The 9,750-nt window shown below is 37.1% G+C and overlaps 1 non-coding gene across 1 annotated transcript; it reads right to left on the minus strand.

Moving 5' to 3' along the window:
- Positions 1-956: 956 nt before the first annotated feature.
- trnak-cuu (transfer RNA lysine (anticodon CUU)) lies at positions 957-1,029 on the minus strand. Its single transcript has one exon. It is a non-coding gene; the product is annotated as a tRNA-Lys (tRNA).
- Between the last annotated feature and the right edge of the window lie 8,721 nt (positions 1,030-9,750).

A 9,750-nucleotide genomic window follows, 5' to 3' on the forward strand; every position in this document is an offset into this window, starting at 1 on the left:
CATTTCGTCAGTTTCCGTAGTGTAATGGTTCTCACGTTTGCCTAACACCGAAGGTCCCCAGTTCGTAACAGGGCGGAAACACTTTCTTTGTTTTTATTGACTTCGCACAGTCAAACTCTGCGAAGTTAAACTCTCCATAACCTTCACGGAAAATCTCCCTGACGTGAAATTCGTGGCCAGCCTACCGAAGTTTCCCCAGTGCAGTAGTCATCACTTCAGAGATTCAGGATATCCGGTCTAAATTGATGCAGAAAACTATTCCATGCATTTGTTACTTCTAAGCTGGATTACTCCAATTCTTTATTGTCAGGCTGCTTAAAGAGTCCAAAAGATTCGTCAGCTTATCCAGAATGCTGCAGCACGTGTTCTGATAGGAACCAGGAAAAGAGATCACATCTCTCCGTTTTTGCTTCTCTCTGCATTAACTTCCTGTAAAAATCCAGAATAGAATTTAAAATCTTTCTTCTCACCTACAAAGCTCTTCATGTTCAAGCACCATCTTATCTAATGAAAAAGAAAGTTGAGGTTTTATGCATTTATTAAAAAGAAAGTTGTGTCATAAGAATTGTGATGATAATCAAAAGAAAGTTGATGTGTATATGCACTTACAGTTCTACAATGTTATTTTGTAGTTCTCGAATGTTAGTTTAATTTCTAGAATGTTAAGCGGTCGATCTAGAATGTTAGGTTCTAGAAAGATATCTTTCAGTTCTGGAATGTTAAGTCTCAGTTCTGGAACAACAACAGGCATTGTCACCAGACTTTCGTATGATCTGAGGAACAGGATGTCAGCACATGCCATGATCGTAGAATGCAGGCACATTTTAGTCTGGTAAATAACAGGTATTTTTACACTGGGATGGAAGTGCTAATTTTGCAATCGACAGCTGATCTTCCCCAATACAGCCACCTGATACTATGCAGAACTCACGGATTCCCACTCTCTAAAACACAACCGCCCAACATGGGGCTCGAACCCACGACCCTGAGATTAAGAGTCTCATGCTCTACCGACTGAGCTAGCCAGGCACTTCTTAAGATTTAAGTTGCGGTTCTAAATGTTACTTAAAATTTCTGAAATGTAACAGTTCCAGAATATTACTTGGCAGTTCTAGAATGTTAAGCTGCAGTTCCAGAAAGTTAGGTTAAAGTTCTAGAATGTCACTTGGCAATTCTAGAATGTTAGGCTGAAGTTCTAGAATGTTAAGGTGCCATTCTTGAATGTTAGCTCTAAGTTCTAGAATGTTAAGCTGCAGTTCTAGAATGTTGGATGTAAGTTCTAGAATGTTAGGCTGCAGTTCTAGAAAGTTAAGCTTCCATTCTAAATGATAAGTTACAATTCAAGAACAATAGGTTGAAGTTTTAGAACTTTTATAATGTTAGGTTTAAGTTCTCGAATGTCAGTATGCAGTTCTAGAATGTTAGGTTGAAGTTCAAGAATGTTAATTCATTACACTTCTAAAAGGTTACATTGTAGTTCTAGAATGGGAAGCTGCACTTATAGAATGTTAAGTTGCAATTCTAGAATGTTAAACTGCAGTTCTGAAATGTTAAGTTGCAGTTCTAGAACAATAGGATGTAGTTTCAAGAATTTTAAGAATTATGGTGCCAAAATGTTGTTAACAGTTCTACAATGTCATGTTGTGGTTGTGGAATGTTAGGTTTGAGTTTGAGAATGTTAATATGCAGTTCTAGAATATTAGGTTGAAGTTCAAGAATGTTAAGCTATCAATCTAGATTCTTAGGTCAAGTTCTAGAATATTAAGCTGTCGATCTAGAATGTTAGGTCAAAGTCCTAGAATATTAAACTGCCAATCTAGAATGTTAGGACAAAGTTCTCGAATGTTAAGCTGTATTTCTAGAATGTTAGGTTTAAGTTTTAGAAAGTTAAGCTGCCATTCTAGAATGTTAAGTTCCAATTCCAGAACAATAGGTTGAAGTTTTAGAATTCTTTTAAGTTGCGGTCCTAAAATGTTGCTTACAGTTCTAAAAGGTTACATTGTAGTTCTAGAATGTAAGTTGCAGTTCTAGAATGTTAAGCTGCCATTCTAGAATGTTAAATTGCAATTCAAGAACAATAGGTTGAAGTTTTAAACATTTTATAAGTTGTGGTCCTAAACTGTTACTTACAGTTCTAAAAAGTTACATTTTAGTTCTAGAATGGTAAGCTGCAGTTTTATAATGTAAAGTGGCAATTCTAGAATGTTAAACTGCAGTTCTGAAATGTTAAGTTGCAGTTATAGAACAATAGGATGTAGTTTTAGAATTTTAAGAGTTATGGTCCTAAAATGTTACTTATAGTTCTGCAATGATATTTTGTTGTTGTAGGATGTTAGGTTTCAGTCCTACAAAGTTAATATGCAGTTGTAGAATATTAGGTTTAAGTTCAAGAATGTTAAGCTGCAGTTCTGGAACAATAGGTTGTAGTTTTAGAATTTAAGAGTTATAGTACTAAAATGTTACTTACAGTTCTACAATGTTATTTGTAGTTCTCGATGTTAGTTTTAATTTCTAGAATGTTAAGCGGTCGATCTAGAATGTTAGGTTCTAGAAAGTTAACTTTCAGTTCTGGAATGTTAAGTCTCAGTTCTGGAACAACAACAGGCATTGTCACCAGACTTTAGTATGATCTGAGGAACAGGATGTCAGCACATGCCATGATCGTAGAATGCAGGCACATTTTAGTCTGGTAAATAACAGGTATTTTTACACTGGGATGGAAGTGCTAATTTTGCAATCGACAGCTGATCTTCCCCAATACAGCCACCTGATACTATGCAGAACTCACGGATTCCCACTCTCTAAAACACAACCGCCCAACGTGGGGCTCGAACCCATGACCCTGAGATTAAGTCTCATGCTCTACCGACTGAGCTAGCCAGGCACTTCTTAAGATTTGAGTTGCGGTTCTAAAATGTTACTTAAAATTTCTGAAATGTAACAGTTCCAGAATATTACTTGGCAGTTCTAGAATGTTAAGCTGCAGTTCCAGAAAGTTAGGTTAAAGTTCTAGAATGTCACTTGGCAATTCTAGAATGTTAGGCTGAAGTTCTAGAATGTTAAGGTGCCATTCTTGAATGTTAGCTCTAAGTTTTAGAATGTTAAGCTGCAGTTCTAGAATGTTGGATGTAAGTTCTAGAATGTTAGGCTGCAGTTCTAGAAAGTTAAGCTTCCATTCTAAATGACAAGTTACAATTCAAGAACAATAGGTTGAAGTTTTAGAACTTTTATAATGTTAGGTTTAAGTTCTCGAATGTCAGTATGCAGTTCTAGAATGTTAGGTTGAAGTTCAAGAATGTTAATTCATTACACTTCTAAAAGGTTACATTGTAGTTCTAGAATGGGAAGCTGCACTTATAGAATGTTAAGTTGCAATTCTAGAATGTTAAACTGCAGTTCTGAAATGTTAAGTTGCAGTTCTAGAACAATAGGATGTAGTTTCAAGAATTTTAAGAATTATGGTGCCAAAATGTTGTTAACAGTTCTACAATGTCATGTTGTGGTTGTGGAATGTTAGGTTTGAGTTTGAGAATGTTAATATGCAGTTCTAGAATATTAGTTGAAGTTCAAGAATGTTAAGCTATCAATCTAGATTCTTAGGTCAAAGTTCTAGAATATTAAGCTGTCGATCTAGAATGTTAGGTCAAAGTCCTAGAATATTAAACTGCCCAATCTAGAATGTTAGGACAAAGTTCTCGAATGTTAAGCTGTATTTCTAGAATGTTAGGTTTAAGTTTTAGAAAGTTAAGCTGCCATTCTAGAATATTAAGTTCCAATTCCAGAACAATAGGTTGAAGTTTTAGAATTCTTTTAAGTTGCGGTCCTAAATGTTGCTTACAGTTCTAAAAGGTTACATTGTAGTTCTAGAATGGTAAGTTGCAGTTCTAGAATGTTAAGCTGCCATTCTAGAATGTTAAATTGCAATTAAAGAACAATAGGTTGAAGTTTTAAACATTTTATAAGTTGTGGTCCTAAACTGTTACTTACAGTTCTAAAAAGTTACATTTTAGTTCTAGAATGGTAAGCTGCAGTTTTATAATATAAAGTGGCAATTCTAGAATGTTAAACTGCAGTTCTGAAATGTTAAGTTGCAGTTATAGAACAATAGGATGTAGTTTTAGAATTTTAAGAGTTATGGTCCTAAAATGTTACTTATAGTTCTGCAATGATATTTTGTTGTTGTAGGATGTTAGGTTTCAGTCCTACAAAGTTAATATGCAGTTGTAGAATATTAGGTTTAAGTTCAAGAATGTTAAGCTGCAGTTCTGGAACAATAGGTTGTAGTTTTAGAATTTTAAGAGTTATAGTACTAAAATGTTACTTACAGTTCTACAATGTTATTTTGTAGTTCTCGAATGTTAGTTTTAATTTCTAGAATGTTAAGCGGTCGATCTAGAATGTTAGGTTCTAGAAAGTTAACTTTCAGTTCTGGAATGTTAAGTCTCAGTTCTGGAACAACAACAGGCATTGTCACCAGACTTTCGTATGATCTGAGGAACAGGATGTCAGCACATGCCATGATCGTAGAATGCAGGCACATTTTAGTCTGGTAAATAACAGGTATTTTTACACTGGGATGGAAGTGCTAATTTTGCAATCGACAGCTGATCTTCCAATACAGCCACCTGATACTATGCAGAACTCACGGATTCCCACTCTCTAAAACACAACCGCCCAACGTGGGGCTCGAAAGTTCTAGAATGTCACTTGGCAATTCTAGAATGTTAGGCTGAAGTTCTAGAATGTTAAGGTGCCATTCTTGAATGTTAGCTCTAAGTTCTAGAATGTTAAGCTGCAGTTGTAGAATGTTGGATGTAAGTTCTAGAATGTTAAGGTGCCATTCTTGAATGTTAGCTCTAAGTTCTAGAATGTTAAGCTGCAGTTCTGGAATGTTAAGTCTCAGTTCTGGAACAACAGGCATTGTCACCAGACCAGTTCTAGAATGTTAAGCTGCCATTCTAGAATGTTAAGTTGCAATTCAAGAACAATAGTTTGACATTTTACAAATTTTATAAGTTGTGGTCCTAAAATGTTACTTACAAATCTAAAAGATTACATTGTAATTCTAGAATGGTAAGATGCCATTTTAGAAATGTAAGCTGCTATTCTAGAATGTTAAGTTGGCTGGCTGTTAAAATTCAGGTCAGAGTCCATGACTACACCAAGATTTCTCTTTGTCGGTTGTATGAAATTCTGTCATATTGGAACTAGTTTTGCTTGAACACAGTGACAACACATATCCTGTACTTGATATGGAGGCACTTACTGTTTGTCCAATCTGAATTCTGTCTTTGAAGAAGGAATTAAACTCATTGCAGGCCTTGGTAGGTAAAAGTTCAGATGCTACTGGTACTGGAGTGTTTGTTATCCTATCGACAGTGGCAAACAAAGCACGCGAAATATTATTGTTTCAATAGATAATGTCAGAGAAGAAGGACCTTCTTGCATTCCTCAATTCCAAATTATAAATACAAAGTCTCTCTTTATAGGTGTTATAATTGACCAGGAGATCTCTTTTCGCCACCTTCGTTCAGCTTTACTACACTCTCTTTTTTCTGTTCTCAACAGTAGGACATTTCTCCATGGAGATATTTTCTTACCAGAGACAACTTTGACCTTAATGGAAGCAATGGCATCAATAACATTTTTAATTTTACAGTTGAAATGATCTACGAGCTCAGTGACTGAGAGCCCAGAGAGCCCAGAGAGGAGAAAAGCTGAATAAATGTTTCACTGGTGTTGTCAGTGATATACTTTTTTTCTGATTATCATTGTTTGGACACTTTTGGGCACAGAGATAGTGCCGCTGAAGAAAAGCATTGTTAGTCACCACAACCTCGGAAGCATTCAGAAACTTGGAGACAGTCAAGTCAAGAGTGTGCCCCTTATTGTGCGTGGGCTCCGTCACATGCTGATTCAGTCCATAGTTGTCGAAAACACAACACAGTTCTTTGGTCCCTCTGTCCTGGGGGGTGTCAACATGAATGTTAAAATCCCACACAATGATTACACAATCAAAGTTAATGCAGATTATAGACAGCAGTTCAGTGACATCATCAATGAAGGTTGCACAATATTTAGGTGGTCTGTAGATATTTAGAACATTGCTCGTGGGGAAGACCTTAACTAAAGAGCCACATGTTCAAAAGAAGCAAAATTTCCATAGCATATTTCCGTACAGTGGAATGAGACGTTAAACAAAATGGCGACTCCACCTCCTTTTCTATTCGCTCTATTCTCGCTCATATAACTGAAGTTATGGGAGCTGACTTGATGAGAACAGCAGCATTGTTATTATGGTCTAACCAGGTTTCAGTTAAAAACATAAAATGTAGATTGTGATCAATAATAAAATCATTGATTAAAAATGATTTTCATGCCAAAGACCTGATGTTTAGTAAAGATAGTGTTAGTGTGTTTTAATTTTTGGGACAGGCTGTAGCTGACAAGGAATGGATGCTAAATTTGTTAAGTTGGCAGTTAAGTGCTTATTCGCCGTTCTTTTTCTATTCACAACATAAATTGAGGAAGAATTGTACACACAGGGCCCGGGCTTGTCTTGAAAAACTAATGAGTGTCACTAGGCCTGGCACATGTCAGTTAATGCTTGCTGGATTTTGTACACAAGCATCCTTATCAGTCTGGGGGTAAGGAGTTAGCTGACATCCTGTGTTGGAATAAAATGTATTCATATCATGTGTGCTCATAAACATTATATTCACGTAGTGCATTATATTAATCATGTGTGTTCAATTCATTATATTTTGAGGCAAAGAGCAGATGTGGATAGAGTAGCCAAAATTTTACTCAAGTAAAAGTACTGTTACTTCCGAATAATGACTCAAGTAAAAGTAAAAGTAGTCATTCAAATAATTACTTGAGTAAGAGTAAAAAAGTGCTCGGCAAAAAACTACTCAAGTAGTGAGTAAGTGTTGATTAACGTCTGATTTATTTTGTAACAAAAGCATCAATCAGACAAAAACACAAAATAATAGTCTTTATGGAAAAATTAAAGTTCATCCAATCAATAAAATAAAATAAATGAATTACAAAAGCTTAATTTAAAAATAAGGTAAATTCAAGTTCTTATAAATAAAATCAATAAAATAATAAGAAATAAGAAATAAATAAGCAGAAGTAACACAAATGTCCAAACCTTTATACTTTTTTACCAGTCTCTGTACGCAGAACTAGAACAAGGCAGCCCATAAACTCTCAAACTGTCAAGCAGGCTTTCGGTGTGAGTGGCGCAACTTTAAAAACAAAACAAAAACAACAACAACTTTTTCTATCAATAATTACAGCACCCAATCTCCTCTGTGGCTTTGTTGTAGCATTTGATCTTAAACTCTTAACAAAAGTTTACAATCATTTTAGAGATTTAAGGATGAGAGCACCCTCAGTTTTTATCAGCATGCTTGAAACGGCATATTTAACACTAGCACTGCCAGACACCGAAGAGTGACTGTGTGTGTGTGTGTGTGTGTGTGTGTGTGTGTACAATTTCACCAAAACAAATCACAGTTATGTGATTATTAAGCTTCAACAGTAGTTGGCTCTCAAGGTTTTGCTGTGAAGCTGTGATCGTTAAGCAGTGAACAGGAGTCCTGCATGACTGAAAAGTCTCTTACGCTGCAGATGCAGGGAGACCTGTGTTGACTTTGAGTGATAGCTTCTTGATGTGAGGAAAGGTGTGGAGTAGATCCATACCTGCAGGGGACAGACATGAAAGGTACCTCTCCAGCTTTCCTACTTGTGATTTTCCTAACTCCATGGATGCAAAGAAGTCGTCTTCATCAGAGAGGCTGCTGTTTGTACTGGTGACATCATCCAAGTCGGCGTCAAGGTGACTTCTGATGTAGTCAAGGCCTGTGACAAGATAATTATTTTTTTTTAAATGTAGGTCTGCACATTATTCATATCCTTCTACTGTATAGGCTGTCAAGCTGATGGTGTTTGACTTTAAAAGCTAACTGAGCTTATTGCCACCCTGTGGTTTGTTACCGACAAGCTATAATCTTAAATGACAGTAACATTTTACAGATTTATATAGGTCAATGTCTACTGGTTCACATTTCAAGTGATAAACAAGTATATCTACCAGCTTTTAAGATGTTCTCCTTTGTGGTCCAGGATGTTCTGAATCTTGGTAGGAGTATTGCTGCCGCAGCTCAGGTTCTTTCATGACGTCTCCAAACCATTTCTGGATCCCTTGCTGGAGGGCGTTAACAAGAGGTGTACACATTTTGCAAGTTGACTCCAACCTCTTCAGCATGTCCGACAACTGGTAAAGTGTTGGCAGCAGGAGGCCCATATGCACAGATGATTCCCCTTGGAGGATATTAAGGGCCATGGCAACAGGCTTCATCACAGCAGCATACCCGACTAGAAACCCCATTTCAACTGGATTGAACCTATAAAAGATGTAACAATAAAAGATAACTTATAGCTACTTCTGTTCCAATGTCTATTATGCATTGTACATGTTAAATACACAAATAAATAAAAACAAAATAAATCAGTATCCAAAGAAAACTTGAGACAACCCATTAATCAGCCAGGTATATTATTTGTATTATTCTTTAAAAAGAAAATATAAATTTTGTCAACTTACATCTTTATCTTTAATGCTGTCCAGACATTGCGAATTGCTTGTTCTCCTTGCTCTCGATGAATGCGCACAATCCTTTCTACAGCAAGGAACAGGGAGCTCCAGCGTGTCTGATTGGGTCGGAGAAACTGCAGCTTGCATTCACGTTCCACTGCTTCATGGGCCATGGTGGACCTGCTGGTTTTATTCCAAAGAGCATGACATTTTGCAAAAGCAGACCGAGACAGCCTCTTGTAGGTTTCGTTTGTAGCTTCTCCTGCAGTGGCATCAACTGTGGATATGAGATTGAGTAGATGGCATGCACACTTTTGATGCCTTGGAAGTTGGTACTCAAGACCTGTGTTGTCATCCAGAATAGCAGACACATCTTGATACTCAACCTCTGACTCACTCTGATCTTCTGTTGCATCATCAAGGGTGGAGTCACTCTCCTCTTGTACATTGGTGGCTTCCTCCTCTTTCTCCTCACCATATAATCGAAAGGCCTTCAGGAAGTTTGAGCCACTGTCTGTTGTTGTCCTGGTTACTTTTTCCCTTATGTGGTACTCAGAATGTATTTCCTCTAATGCAGCAGCAAGGACATCAAACGTATGCGAGCCTTTGACAGGTCTACAAGCCAATGCAGCGGAGTGCCTCTCCAGTGAGGTGTTGTCTATCCAGTGACAGGTGACACCTAAGTAGCTACGTTGTCTGGCAGACCAGCAGTCTGTTGTGGTAGCAACAGAGTTCACAGCACTCAGCTTTTTGATGATTATGCTCTTCTTGTGTTTTGCAGCTTCTTGTATTCTTGTGCATAACGTTTTCCTTGTCATCATTACTGTATGAGGTTGCAAGGTTTTAATCAAAGTCTTGAAGGATGGTGTCTCAACCACAGAAAATGGTTGGTTGGCCTCACATACAAAGTTTAGTACCAGTTTGTCAAGCTTTGCTTGTGTTACCCGCCCTGGGGCAGAAAAGGCTGTGATTTTTGCATTTTTCACAGGAGTATCACTAGAAGAGGAGGACTTGCATTTTCTGTGGTTCTCCAGTAAGTTTGTGTACTCAGACAGTTTGTTGGGATGAATCCTCTGTGGATAAAAAAAATATCTGAGGTTACAGGGAGAAAAAAAATACAAAAATACAATCCTGCTGGTACCTGA

This window comes from Etheostoma spectabile, unplaced genomic scaffold (genome assembly GCF_008692095.1).
Source record: "Etheostoma spectabile isolate EspeVRDwgs_2016 unplaced genomic scaffold, UIUC_Espe_1.0 scaffold00018484, whole genome shotgun sequence".
NCBI classification, from domain to species: domain Eukaryota; kingdom Metazoa; phylum Chordata; class Actinopteri; order Perciformes; family Percidae; genus Etheostoma; species Etheostoma spectabile.